General features: G+C 38.3%; 1 protein-coding gene across 1 annotated transcript in view; it reads left to right on the top strand.

Annotated features, from left to right (window-relative positions):
* TTBK1 (tau tubulin kinase 1) overlaps nucleotides 1-15,863 on the top strand; it is a 1,416,073-nt gene that overhangs the window by 412,931 nt on the left and 987,279 nt on the right. The gene's annotated exons all lie outside the window — the stretch shown is intronic.

Here is a 15,863-nt window from a genome sequence, read left to right as displayed (position 1 = left end):
GTCCCAAAGTACATGTCATTATTGGCTAGTGCTCAGGTGTGCTGTCTCTTCTTGCCTGATTTCCCTTTTTAGTGGACTGTCTAGTTCTTCCATAACTGTTAACTGTTGTAAAGAGATCTTTAATGAAGGCCTTAGAAGTAGTTACTTTTTTTTAATTTTGATCAAAGTTTTCCTGTCAGTGTAGAGGAATGTGTAAGCAACTAGGCAGGGTCTGTCCCTGAAGCTGCAGTTGACTAACTAGGATTTCTGTCTACCCATGATCAGGACCTTGAGTTCAGAGGAGATCCAAGCCACCTATTAGCTACAGAATGTTAACTTCCTTACAGGAACTTGTGCAGGTATGTGCCTGGTTAATGTCAGAGGTGTCATTTATAGGTGTTCAGTCTACACTTGCAATACAGAAATCCTGGCAGTGTCCCTTTTTGGTTTGCTTAGATGTGATAATATTAGGTGGATCTCTGGCTGGGTTGGCTTTGCAGATGTAGCAGACCTGACTGTGATCACTAGTGGAACCGGATAACACATTGCATTTTAGTGACATCATTCTGTAGTTGTATCTTACTGCCACCTCTAGGCATCTAATATAGGCTGTTCACTCTTGTGATAATAATTCTTAAACCATGCTACAGACAAGCTATTGAAAGATTTCATCTTAAAATTTACATGATCAACAACATATTTACAGTGATATTTCATCTCTGTCTAATGCTATTAAGGAGATATTAATTGTTCATATCATATGTATTTATATTGTTATAATTGTCATATTTCTGTAAATATCTTAACCAAGTAACACAGAACTGTATAGTCTCACATGAAACCTCATAGATGGACAAACAAAATGCTGCTGATTGTACATGTGTAGCTTGAGTGGTTACTGAGACACTTTTAAAATATTACAAGATTAATATTTAACTTGTTTATTATGATTTATAAAATCCCATTAAGACATTGAGTCTAATGAACATTACCACTGCAAAGATCGGCATGTGCCGACCAGTTTGCTATTTACATTTTTTAGAAGACCTTTTGGCTCCAGAGATATGAACATTTGTTTGAAATGTGAAGATATAACTTGATTTTCTCAAAAAATATCAGGATGCAGTCATTGGAAGTTGCAGTACAAATCTCCAGAACTTCACAGGAGTGAATGAGATAAAATGCCTCTTTTAGATACTTTACCTGATCACCTGGCTGTGACACAGTCTAATATGCTGTGTCTACCAGTGGGTGAATCAGGCATCACTGGCAATGATGTGCAACACTGAAGCTTCTTTATTTATTATTTATTTATTTATTTTCAGTTTGATTACCCCATTTTTTTTTATTACATATGTACAGTATTTACATACTTACAGTATTAACCGAGTGACTCTGGTTGGTGAATCCTGCAAGATGGCAAATGACTGTTGAGCTCCCCAAGTAATATGACTATTATCTTGAGTTCTGTGCTATCTATAAATTATGAGCTAAACTTGACTGTCAGGGGAACAAAAGGTCTTTTCGACATGCATACAGGAAATTTTTGGAATTTGGCAACAATTTCGGGAATATAGCTTCTAGTCACTCTAACTTTAGCCTCCCTCTTCAGATAGCCCATATGTTGCATAATGTATCTTTTTAATTATTAAAAAAAAACTGAAATGAAAAGTGAGAGAGACTTAAGGTAAAAAAGCATGGCAAATATGTCAGATTTTTCTTTTTAATTTAAATTCTAGTTCCTATCATTGCATAAAATAAATGTATCATGGCATTCAGTGTATTTAAAATATCATAAGCAGTGTACTTCTGAGTTCAGTCTTGGATTTTATGTACATGCACAGAGACTAGTTTCCTTCCTCCCTACAGTAGAATTTGGATAAGAAAACACTCTCTTGAGACTTCTGAAATGCTAAACTAAACTAGGAGTTTTGTAGCCCAAATGAAGTCCTTTATGTAGAGAAACACATCTTATCTGTCCTCACAAGGGTGCATCCATAAACATGAAGTCCATGGTTAAAGAGATCAGGAATGCGCAGAGCTAAATAAAATCACGTTCCAGTAATTTACTATACACACACATTTCTGTTGCATACATGTGCTACATTTCTTCCCTTTTTACTTTTTAACCTGCAGAAGAAAAAGCAGTAACATTAATATCATATAGGTTCATAGGTTGGTACTGGGCTATCTGCCCGAAGGCATATATTAGCCCAGCCACATTGTGCGGTATTCACCACCCCTTTAGTAGTTCCCTAGACCCTTGTACTAGCAGCTAGTACCCTTGGCCCCATATTTAGTAGTGCTGTTGGTGTGATCCCCGGTGTGAACTTTCTGTTACCCATCCACTCATCAAGGTTCCTCTTGAAGAGTGATAGTGAGGGGCTCTGTGTTATGTAGATCGGGACCCTGTTCCATAATAAGGGAAGTCTCTGCGAAGGGAATCTATCCCTCCAGCATGTTCTATTCATTGTTGTGTTGCAGTCTATATCCCTAGAGCATGTAGCTCGAGTAGATTTGGTTTTGCTAAGATGGAGCATGTTCAACAATTCTGGGTTGGACATGGCTCTGTACGTTAGACAGAGATCGCCTCTGAGAAAGCGGTATGCAACAGAGAACAGTCTTAGCTTTTTCAATTGTGCTGCATAGGGCAACTGTTTGAGGCCAGTAATCCTCTTGGTTAGATACCTTTGTGGTCTCTCCAGCTGCTGGAGATGTCTAGCCAGGTACATTTCAATTGGTGCATTGTACTCAATAATGGGTCTGATGAGGAAAGAGTAGAGGGGCACCATTACATCCTTAGATCTTGATGCGAACCCTTTCATGATCAGATGGGTCACATAGAAGGATTTTCTAACCACTTTGGCAACATGGTTATCAAAGGAAAGCTGACTATCTACTTGGGTCCATAGATCCCTTATTTCTTCTTCAGATTTCAGGGGAAATAATATAATAATATAATATCGTATATTTCATTATATATGTCTCAGATACACATAGTATAAATGAGGCTGGTAATACTGTCCCTGAATTAATATTTGAACCACTGGTGTTGTATTAGTGAATTGTCAGTGACTGGTTTTGATTTGCTACCTCGGTTGGCATAACTTGACAAAGCCTAGGCTATAACACAAATGATATTAGTATAATTAGCAGATCGGTTGGAGCTGGTTTGGATAAGGAGAGGAATGCTGAGGCTATGAAGACCTCTTTTCAGAGGTATGGGTAGGGAATACTGCTGACTACACTACATGCAGAAGCGTGGCTGTGCATCTCTAAGGTCCATTGCACACTGACTTCTTAAGCATTACTGAGCATGTGCAGGGGAGAATAGGAATTAATGCAAGCACTCCAATCTCCTGGTGTGCAGATCCATCTATCCATAACCCCTTTTTCCCATTTTTTGCATATGGGGTTGAGGTGTCACATCAGCAATAACAATCATATAGAGTCAAGACTTTACACTGCTGAATGGTTAGCCCTGCCACAATAGTTCTTCCTTACCACACAAATGCAGACCCACTCACACCTATGGCCAATTTAGAGTATCCAGTCACCTATTGCATGCCTTTGGACTGTGGGAAGAAACCAGAACACCTGGAGGAAGCCCATACAACCACAGGGAGGACATGCAGACTCTGCACAGAAGGCACCCCAGCCAAGAGTCAAACCAGGGAACCACTTCCTGTGAGTTGACAACAGTATCTGCTGTGCCATTGTACTGCTCTACGTCTTCCGATATGCAGATGATGGCTGCTATTACTGGCTAGTTCTAATCTTATCTTGTGGAATTAATGAACCCAAAAGCTCTCTTCCAAATAGAATGAACAGATTCATAGAGTGACTATGGAACCAGAGCTCAGTGATCAGTGCAGAAAGCTGCCAATCAACAAAAAAAGATTACTTTTGATTCTTTGAATTGTAATATACTATAAAGATATATCACTAGTAGTGCTTAATATTATTATTACTCATAATGTTTTGATACTTGTTTCAATAATACTCAAAGATGTTTCTTCTAATAATGCAGGATTTGTATTTTCTGTTGAGCCATGATTAAACTGCAGACTTCCTCTGAGGTTGTGCTACTTCACAAAATGGTGTATTAAGGAATGGGGAGCAGGGTAGGAATCCCATACTTCACCCAGAAGCATTAATATACTTTTTGATTAAAAAAATCTTTGTTAAAATGGTTTGTTACTTGATCAGGACCTTATCATATCCATTTAGGCATACATTTCCCTCATCATATGCTTATTCTCTAACAAAGGTGGCCAACTCAGTTGCTGAAGATACCATTTCTATAGTCCAGCTGTGCTTGGAGCAGTGACCTATAATGGTAATTTATAACTGTCTCCTATTGCAGATTCTGTAGCCTCACCAGTCTGGTCAGTTATTGGTGTGAAATTAATTTTGTTCCTGCACTCATTTCTGGTCAAATATCTGGCTTGTTATAATTTTTGTGATGTGAACTGCTCATTTTTTTTTTTTTGCCAGAGGGGAAAAAAACACTTTGGTCAGCAATCCTTCTCTGATTAAAGATCGTGCCAGATGTCCTTGTCAATTTTGGCTATAGGTATCATTAATTCTAATTATAGCCTGGACATGGTTTATCAAACCAAAGGCTGAGAGAGTGTGGTTAGTCATCAATTCCATATCATCTTGCCTATGAGGAAGTTCTTCAAAATGCATTTATATAATACGACTGTATACCTTTAGACTTTTTTTTACATTTTGACTGGTTTGCATGTGTTTCCCATTTGCCATGTCCTAGATTAATGGTGGACATTAGATTCACAACCCTTGAAACTATTTGGCCAACTTGCCATTTGTCAGCACTGTAGACTGTGGCCAAGATTCGCTTTTACAGTAAAATTTCTAAATGGGCTGTTATTTTTATCTTGCAATTGTATGTTGTATACATAACTGTGCTTATCAGGTCTCATTAAGTCCCATCTAGAGAGCAGATTTATGGTTAAAATAATTTGAGTTCAGTAATTTTGTTGGTTGCAGGCATAGCATTGCATAAAGCAAGAAGGAAATTATCTTTTGTGTGTTGCGGGGATTTAGCAGTTTGCCCTTTTCTTCAACAACTTTTTTTAAGCATTTGTTCAGATCTTTTAACAAGCACATTCATGGTTTAGTGGTGAGGGTCAGACATGTTGTGTAATGCTATTTTGCTTCATAAAAGTTTTGCATCCTTCTGACATAATATGGGGATTATTATTATTAATAATTTATTCAGACATGCCATTTGCTACAAACATCAGCCTACTAATACTGTCTTTTTAGACACTGCTGACTTCGCTTAATTGACTTCAAGGCATATTTGAGTGACAACTACAGTTAAGGCCATTAAGGCCATAAAAGGTCTTGCTGTATCAGTATGCATACATTGCCACAGTGCAAGTTACCACTCCCAGTGATGCAGATCTGCTGTGAATACATTTTGTACTAACTGACATCTATTACAGTTCTTGGTTAGGGCTTCAGTATCCTCAACTGTGTCAGGCCACCACAAAAAAATTTCAGGAACTTGCCATTTATAGTATCTATGATTCTAGATAATAGTGTGGCTAGAATTGCCATTCTGGGGCAATATAATAAAATTCTTTTATAGACACACACACACATACACACACACACACACACACACACACACACACACACACACACACATGGGTTTCATTCAAATACTCAAATGCTTTTTCCCCACTGTAATGTGATCTCGGACTCAATGTATATATAATTAGCAGGGGGTGTTGTGGATTCAGTTTTTGATTTTCTTCAAATCTGTTTGACTCGAAATTTTGCATATGCAAATCCTTGCGATTCTAATAGTTTAAGTCTGTGCTTTAGCATTCAGACTTTGCATAGTTCAGATATTTAACACAGACTAATGTGTGTGTGTATATATATATATATATATATATATATATATATATATATATATATATATGGATAGATAGATTATATATAGATATATGTGTTTGTGTATATCTGCTCTTTCCAAACCACAAAGGCAGGATAAACGGCTTTTAATCTCTAGACCATTCTTGTAGGACTAATGCATAGTCTTCTTGCAGCACTGGATCTTTCCTTGTTTCTCTTTGTATAACGGCATTCATCATGAGTAATTGTACAGCACTTCATGTGTAGTACACGTCCACTGGATCCATAGTTGTAGGCTCCAAGGCTTGTTTCTTGCCAGTCATGACAGTCTATTGTGATTATTATATTGCGTTTCCATTATCTTCATTATTGTAGGTGTTACCCCCAAAATCCTTTCTACTGTCAGTTTTCATTCCTCCTTATCCTTCCTATATCTGTGGAGAATTGACTTGAGCCAAGCATGAACTTTATCAAATGTTTGGCTCAGGCTCAAAACAACTGGAGATAATGATCCTTGAAGGAGCATCCTATATGTGGACTACGGTGGTTGTCCTAAGCCTAGCCAGACAGCAATGCTTTCCTTGAAAAGTTGAGATCCCAAATGTCCTGCCTTTTCACGTGTAGCTTATGCTTGCTGCTTTATGCACAAGTATCACTCCTTCAGGGAGACATATACCTTTTTATATCTTTTTGAGATGGATAGAGAGGTCCCAACTGCTGACTCCCACCCCTCCCAGGCCAGCTCCCTGAGCATCCTTCCTCTAATCCACAGTCCATTTATTTATCCTTTACTTTTAATCCTCTGTACTGTTGCATCAGACAGTTTGCCATGCCCATAACTGGTGACAAGCAACTTAATTATGTAAAAAATATTGACAAAACATTTAGAAACCTGCAGCTGCATAAGTTAGATTAAATTAATTTATTTCCATGCACTAAAGGTCTCTCTCTTTCCCTCTCTCACCTCAGCAGATAATAACCTAGATACCTCATAGCCCATTTTAGCTGTGCCATATGGTGATCAAAGGTATCTCCTTTATCAGTTTCAGGGTCACAGGAGAGCAAGATCTTATCCCAGCACTCAGTGGATATAAAACACAGAAACAAATTATGGACAGAATACCAGTCTATTGCAGAATGAATTGACACTCGCTCACTTATGACTGGCATCCTTCCACATAATTTGGGTGATCAGTAATCCATCTACATATCTTTTGGGATGTAAGAAGAAACTTGCTAAGCCTAGCTAGACAGCAGTTCTTTCCTTGCAAAGTTGGTACCCAAATGTCCTGACTATGGAGCCTTACACAGACAGAGGAAAGTCACACATACTCAACACATAAGGATACTAGACCAGAAAATCAAGCAGAGTGAGGTAGCAATGTTAACTGCTTTGCCATTGTGTTTTTTCATAATTCTCCAGTAACTAAAGAACTTATTGAGTTTGTTGTGATGTGATAGATGTTAATGTTCATCATATTGATCATTGCTGTAGTAGCCTTAGCTATATAAGTTATATCCTGTTTGGGATATAATGGCTGGCCAGCTTCCAAAGCTTTGGGGCATCTTCTATTCACCCAAACCATTAATCAGCTCAAGATGAGCTGACTAAAAGTCAGGTTTGGGTACCAAACATTCAGAGTTTTTCTTCAGAGAAGAATGCTCATCTTGGGCTTTTGAGGATTGGCAGTCGGCTAACATTGTTCTGTTGCTGGACAGATAAGTTCTCTTTGGTGGAACAATTTTCCACATCTACAGTTCTGCTATTTAAAGTTACTTTCTGCATTAAGATAGTACTTTTGAACTAGGGAAATGTTTTTACTGTCTTGTGATGTTTTGTATTTTTAAATGGAGATCACTAAAACTTCTTTAAAAGTATTTAAAACTATCTTTTTTCTGTGGAGTGATTATATTTCTTTTACTTTTGTGGGCTGAGAAGGTATATTAAAGTGCTTTTCCCTATTTTTTTTTTTACTTGGAAAAAGTTACTTCTGGCTACTTTCTAATTTTACCAACTTGTATTGCTAAGCTTCCCTGTGGTGAAGCACCATTTTTGCCTTGACCATGATGGACCTTCCACCCGCAAAAAGAAAAAGATTTCTAAGCAGCCTTTTCAACCACAGCAGGCTGGTATTTTGCTTCATCTGCATATGGGTGACTTTACTGTGGCCAAAGCTGGTTTCTCACTCATTTTTTTCTTTGGAAATCTCTGGTATAGTCCATGCAGCCACCATGGACCAGGAGTTAACCACATCCTCTGTAGCTGTTGGCATCCCTTCCTTGGGAAAGGGGGGAGACACTTTTGTTGACAGTTGGAGAAGTTAAGAGGCAGTGTGCCCTGCTTAGTCAGAATGTAGTGCCCATCCCTGAGGAAGCTGTAGCTGACAATTCTGGGTCTGTTTCTTCAGAAATTCCTGTCAAAAAGAAACAGAAAACCAAACATGTCTCTACTCCTGAACAAGTTTCTTTAGACAGTAGTTATTTATTGGCTTGGCTGATGGTTTCATACAAGTGGTTTCTGGTAAAAAAAAAGGGATTCCTCTTTCCATGAGGTTTTTTATGTTGAATTAGTTGGGAACTTTAAAGGCACTAAAGCAGTTTTTAATCATAAGAATTTTGATTCAGTTTCTGTGGAGTATGATGTCTGATTCTTTCTGTGAGGGATTCTTTTTTTCTGATACTATTTCCAGGATGCATCAATGATTTCTCAGCCCCAAAGAAAATATGATTTGTTATAACTGGAGTTTCCAGAACCTTCAACTATTCCTCTAGTGCCTTAGCCTTGGAAGATGTTTATGTTATAGTCTGTAGGCTCCCTGAGACTCAAACTGCTGCCTCCCAAGGAAGCAGTTAGATTATATAACATTCCAAAGTCTTTTAAGTTTTTATACACTAATCCCAGACCTGACTCAGCAGCTGTAGCTTTAGTGAATCTAGCTGCTGCTAAACATTTTAAGTACAACCTATGTCCTTCTGATAAAGATGGCAAGACTTTTGATAAGCTTAGGCAAAAACTGTATACTTCTGCAATTTTGATTTTAGAATTCTAAACTGTCAGGCTCATATGTTGAAGTTTATTCTGACTAACTGTGAAGTATGAAGGATGTTTTAGCTTCAGCTTCCTCTTGTGTGAAAAAAATCTGCATTGTATAATCTGGTTTCTTCTACTTCTCAAGTAACTACTCATTGTTTGAAATGTGTTTGTGACTCTGTAGATTCTACTTCTAGGAGTTCTGCCATTGGTATTGGTTTAAGGGGTTTTGCCTGGCTGCATTTTCAGAACCTTCTAGAAGAGATAAAAAAGTGATGCCTTGAATTTTCTCTTGGATGAGAATTTAGTTTTTGGACCCTTGGCTGCAGAGATTATCAAACATGTGATGAGAGAGGTAAACTGATTCAGGGAATTTCACAGATTTCATCATCTTTTTTTCCTCCCTTTCCAAAGGATTTTCTGCTCCCTCGTCCAACTTTGGTAAAAAATAAATAAATAGTCTGAGCAGAATACTGGTAAGCAGATGTTTAAAAAGCAATGACAGGCAGGTGTCAAATATAAAACTAGACTCTGCCAAGACAAAGGGCTGTCAAGTCAGAATGACTAGACCAAGGGCCTTGCCCCCCCCCCCCACCCTGGCAGTCTCTTAATTTTTTTCAGAAAGTCTGAATCTCCAAAAAAAATCTGCATTGTATAATCTGGTTTCTTCTACTTCTCAGGTAACTAGTCATTGTTTGAAATATGTTTGTGACTCTGTAGATTCTACTTCTAGGACTGCTGCCATTAATATTGTTTTAAGGAGGTTTGCCTGGCTGCATTTTCAGAACCTTCTCGAAGAGATCAAAAAGTGAGACTTTAAATTTTCTCTTGGATGAGAATTTAGTTTTTGGACCCTTAGCTGCAGAGATGATCAAACATGTAATGAAAGGGCGGGTCTATATTACAAGATCAAATGTTTAGGTTATCGAACACCTAAACATAGAACTTGTAATATCGAGCCTAAAAAACACGAACGGCACAGGGAAAGACTTCTGTTGGCCACAAAACTAAAAAAAATAACTTTACACCCAAATGTAGTGGAGGGCTTCACCCCCACACCCCCAGATGTGGGGGGCTGTGCCCCCCACCTCCCCAACTAAATATCTAAATATAACAAGATTGCTCTACATTAGACAAAATGGCAAAATCTGGCAAACAGCCAAGGGAAATGTTTCCCTGCGTTAAACCGGCCGTTTTTTTGCTTTCGATATTAAAAGTTCGATGTTTGGGTGTTCGATAACCTAAATATTCGATCTTGTAATATAGACCCGATTCAGGGAATTTCTCAGATTTCATCATCTGTTTTTCTCCCTTTCCAAAGGATTTTTCTGCTCTCTTGTCCAACTTTGATAAAAAAAAAAATAATTAAACAGTCTGAGCAGAATACTGGTAAGCAGATGTTTAAAAAGCAGTGTCAGGGAGGTGCCAAATAGAAAACTAGAATCTGCCAAGAAAAAAGGCTGTCAAGTCAGAATGACTAGACCAAGGGCTTTGCCCTTCCCTCCCACCCTGGCAGTCTCTTAATTTTTTTCAGAAAGTCTGAATCTCCATTTTTCTCTGGCAAAAGATTGTTTCAGACAAATGGGCCCAGAAGATGATCTGTATAGGCTACAGGTGGTAGTGGGTGGAGTTTTCCTCATTTCAAGGATATCCTTCCAGATCCACCAGACCAGACTTTTCCTGTTCTTTTAAAAAACATACTGGCTCAGGGGGTAATAGAAGCCACACTTTTCCTCTCTAGAAATGTTTGTTACTCAAGAATGTTTCTTGTGTCAAAGATAATCTCCATGACACCAGTTCTGGATCTTTCCTTCATAAACCAGTCTGTGATAGTACCAACGTTCAAAATGCTATCTGTTCACAACCTGTTGCACCTTCTTCCTTGTTTGAATATTTTAGTAACCTTAGATTTAAAAGACTCATATCATCAAATTCCTATTCATCCAAATTTCAGACATTTCTTCAGGATTTGTATATGTCTGGATCAGATTATGAGTTCTTTATCTTACCCTTTGTACTATTCACTGGTTTAAGAGTGTTAACAAAGTCTGTAGCTCCAGAAGTATCTCATTGCAGGGTACGGTGTATCCACATTTTTCCATTAGATGACTTGCTTATCTTTGCAGAGTCTTTTTTCAAAGTGCTGGGAATCATTGTTTTAGGTAAAATATCTCATTAAAAGGCTTGGATTCAAAGAGACCATCCAGACGTTGTTTCTAACTCCCTCACACAGGATTGTGTTTCTGGGGTGTCTGTTAGACACTTTCAGTACAAAGAGCTTTTCTTACACAGAAAAAAATACATCAGTATTTAGATCTATTCCCGGCATTTTTCCATTCAGAGAGCTGTCTCACCCAGGGAATATCTCATGATTTTGTGTCCCATGGCATCTGTAACACTCATGGTACCTCTTGCAAGGCTCCACGTAATAAAGATACAATGGTAGCACAAACGTCTTTGGTCTCAACATCAACACCCATTGTCTTTTCAAATTCTAGTTCTGGGGGTTTGTAAAAAGAGAAATCAGTTGGTGGGGACATCAAATTCCATACACTTTAGATCTCCCATTCTTCCTTCCTGCTCCAAAACAGCAGTCACAACAGACACCTCAGACTTTCCTTGGGGAGCTGTCAAGGGTTATAAAAATGCATGGTCTCTGGGACAAAGAAAGACAGACCAAAATACATGAACATAAAAGAGATGCTAGTTCTTATAAAGGTTCTCAACTCTTTGAATCATCAGTTGTCCATATACATAAACAAGCAGGAAGGAACCAGACCTTGCTCCATATGCAGAATAGCCATGTTAGCATGGGATATAGCTTTATAGCGCAATCTCAAACCACAGTCATCTAACATCTCATCAGAGCGAAGTTGTGTGGCAGACAAGCTGAGCAGGACCAAGGCAGCACCTCACAAATGGAATATAAATCAGATGGTCTTCCAGGAATTGATCCATCTGTGGGGACTGCCTTAGGTATACCTTTTTGCCTCTTCTTTAGCAACCAACTGGCATACTCCTGCTCCAGGACTCCATGCAAGAAGGCCTGGAAGACGAGATGCCTTTTCTTTTCCATGGACAGGAATGTTCCTGTATGCTTTTCCACCCTTTCCACTAATATCCAAGATACCTTTGAAGATCCGTAACGTCTCCCGAAAGATCATTCTGGTGATTGCCTTCTGGCCAGGCAACAGTGGGTTCTGCCTTGTCTTGGAAGTGGCCAAGGGCAATTACCACAAGCTTCCTCACAGACTGGATTTACTCACACGTTAAGGGGTGCTTGATATATTCCTTCCTTAAACAACTGCAGTTCTCTGCTTGGATGATGGGGTAGTAATCCCTTTTAGGCACCTATTCTCTGAGGACATGCAACATGTACTAATGGAGGCAAGAAGACCAGCTGCTAGAAAATCATATATTAGCAAATGGAAAAGGTTTTCTAGTTGGTGCCAACAAAATAACCAGCATACATTCAGGGATAGTGTTTCTGCGGTTTTATAGTTTTCTGTGTGTTACTATCCTTTAGCTTGTCTTTCTGCCCTATCGAGGTTCAACTGCTGGCCATTTCAGCATGTATGCTCATGGATCCCTCTTTTTCAATGCAGACTCGTGTCAAAATATTTTTTAAATGATTTTTACATAACAGGTGATAGAAAACCTATGGCCCCTCCTTGGGATCTCAGCTTTATGTTAGAGAAGCTAACACTTGCTCCATTTGAACCAGCTCATCTGGCTGACTTGAAGATCTTAACATGAAAAATGCTCTGAAATTTGCAAGAAGTTATCCGAGTTGGAAGCTCTTATGGCGGGTCAGCCTTATCTCATCTTTCACAGAGATAGGGTTTAAGAACTAATCTTTCTTTTATGCCTAGAGTGTCATCCATGTTTACCTCAAGCCAATCTATCCATCTCCATGTTTTTTTTTTTCCAGAATCCAAAAATGAGAGAGAATGGATACTTCACACTTTGGATGTCCACAGACAGCTCAGGTACAATCTTGACATAACCAAATCCTTTAGAGCTTTGGATCAGTTGTTCATTTCTTGTGAAGGCAAGAAGAAAGGACAACCTTTATCAAAACAGATTATTTCCAAATGATTGTCTCAGGCTATTACATTTTGTTATTCCCACCACAACAAAACAGTTTCAGGCAGGGTCAAAGCTCACTCTACCAGGGTTTTGGCTTCATTTATGGCTTACAGGAAAGGATTGGACTCCAGAAGTGTTCTGGAGGCAGCAGATCAGTCCCCTGTGCATAAGTTTACAAAGCACTGTAAGCTAAATTCCTTTTCCAGGTCTAAGACAGGTTTTGCTAGGACCATTCTCCAGGGGCTCCTGCATCCTTTCACTTCCACCTCCCAATTATTTAAGCTGTGATAATCTACCCATATAGCTAAACCTACTGTAACAATGATCAGTATGATGAACATAGTACAGGTATATAAGTAAATTTACTGTAACAGTATATGTTCAAATGATCACTGCTGCAGTAGCCACTCCATCCATCCCCCATTTTTGTATCTTTTTGTTTACCAGGGTGTGGACATATATCTTTTCCTTTCCCTAGCAGTATCCTCTCAAGGCTTAGCCTCCCTCTGTCAGCAGGCATAAAAGCTCTGAAGGGCTTGGCTCTCAAACTTTGCTTTTAGTCAGCTCAGCTCTAGCTGACTAAAGGTTTGTGCGCATGGAAGGTGCTCTGAAGCTTTGTATGCTGGCTGGCTATTATATCCTGTGCAGGATATAACCCAGGATATAACCCTTACAGCTTAGTCTACTGCAGCAATGATCATTTCAACATCTACTGCCATGGTAAGTTTACTTACACAACTGAATTTTTTTTTGCTATATGCTGTCCACCTTCTTGAGATCATGAATTTTGGTTGTGGATCTAATCATGACTGTTCAGCACTTGTAAGTTTGGTGATAGGATGTATTGTGGATGTCATTCAACTTTCTTTTAGTCCTTCACATATTACATGATTTACTGTCAATCTTACAGAGAGTATGCATCATTCTGCCCAACCCTGTGAGGGACAGGACCTGACAATGAGTGGATTCTCTGAGTTCAGAAGACACTGAATTGTTTGCCATGTCCTTTTTGTGGATATAAGTTTTCACTTGTGCTGAGTTTTTATTAATCTGCAAGTGAGTTTGGGACTTCTATGACAGGACACAGAAACTTGAGTACCTGAAATGGAGTGCTCAGCAAATATTTTCAGATAGCTCAGTTTCATCAGTCTGCTGTGTTTAAATGGAAAGGTACAAATGGGAGGTTTTGAGTTTTCAGACTATGAGAGTTTAGGCTCTTTAATGGGGAGGAATGTACTCATCACAAAACAAAAAGTATATGTTAAGATGTACATGCAAATTCTTAGTTTTCAAAAATGCATAATGGCTTTCAAGAAAGCCTTTCAATTTTCTACATTTTCAGCTGCTGAAATTCACCATGTTTCATGCCATCTATGCAGTATTAGTAGAATTCATTTCACAGTCCTCACAAGGCACATCCTTGTTTGAAAGTTTTTATGCTATGATAGTATAGTAAGATTGTATTTGTTTGAAGTTACAACATTAAAATTTAAGTAATTTTTATGAAACCGAACCTTTGCAGAGTTTGATTTTTATTTTAATCAAGTTATATTTAGTTTTTAGCACATTTTATTATAACCTAAGTTGATTATAACTTCTTTCATTTTAAATTAATTTTCATTACAAAGTACTTTGTGAAACCCACTGTCATAAAATTTGAGTTAAGCAATGTTGTGTAATCTTTGGAGTTTGTGTCTATTCAGAAAAGCTTATATAATGACTATAGTAAGTGGTCTTTATTGTAAAGTGACATACCTTTGCTTTACTGATAAGGGCTCGTGGCAGTGTACCCCCCCCCCACCTCACCCAGCACAAGCACTGTAACAAAGTAAGTGTGGTTAGTCTTTATATGCAGCTGCCATTGTAAAAGCATACAAATAAACATCTTGCTGTTGTACTTATGTTGTAATACACAAAGCTCTACTTTTGTTTCACCAAATGAGAATGATTGTTTCAGAGTGTGTACTTCTACATAAAGGCAGATATTGCTATCTTTGTGTTCATCATTGTCAATGTATACAGTTAATAAAAGCAGACAGATGTGTGTGTCAGAGATAAGACTTATCCTATGCTAGGACAAGATTGTTTTCTTTCCTGGAACAAGGTGTAGGTATTTAGAATGTGATCAAGTATAAAAAGTACTGTGTTGGGTATAACTAACATTTATTATGTTGTGAGTGCAGATATATAAATGTGAAGTTGATCCTGTGCATCAAGCCAATGAATATTTGCAGGAGGCTAGAAAACTTGAACAAACATTTCACCTCATCTACTTATTTTCTCCTTACTCTCAACAACCAATCCCTTTACTTATGGCAGTCAGTAAACATTTAGCGCAAACAATAATTCTTCATTATACACAGAACATCTTGGATGACTTACAGTCAGAAGCATGATTGTTTAACAGTTTGTTTAAAAAATGCTTTTATACATCTAGCGGTGCAAACCTTGGCTCTAGATGATTGTCACTGTTAAAGTGACACCCAGACCCCATTTGTAAAAATAGGAAAAAGGTATTGTGGAGGGTCTACTTCTCTTGTTTGAAATTACACTTGTTCGTACAAGAGGAGATCGAGACTTACTTTAGCAAAAGTGCACTTAACCGAAAGTGCACTTTTGCGAAACTCACTTTACGATCTCGGACTGCATTCTCACATTTAGTATATATGAGTAGTGAGGGTCCAGTCCGGCAAACAAAAACACATTTTAGCCCCCCATACCCCTGCTACTTATATATAGTAACTCTGAGATCGCACTACAGTGGGGAAAAGGTATATTTTCTTGCCCACACTGTACTGTGGGTCAGTAAAGTGAGTTTTGTGAAAGTGTACTTTTGGTTAAGTTCACTTTTGCTAAAGTGGGTCTCGATCTT

Source organism: Protopterus annectens, chromosome 1.part0 (assembly GCF_019279795.1).
Source record: "Protopterus annectens isolate FY-2018-M chromosome 1.part0, PAN1.0, whole genome shotgun sequence".
NCBI classification, from domain to species: domain Eukaryota; kingdom Metazoa; phylum Chordata; order Ceratodontiformes; family Protopteridae; genus Protopterus; species Protopterus annectens.
Note: the sequence above shows the minus strand (reverse complement) of the source record. Positions and strands in the feature narration are given on the sequence as shown.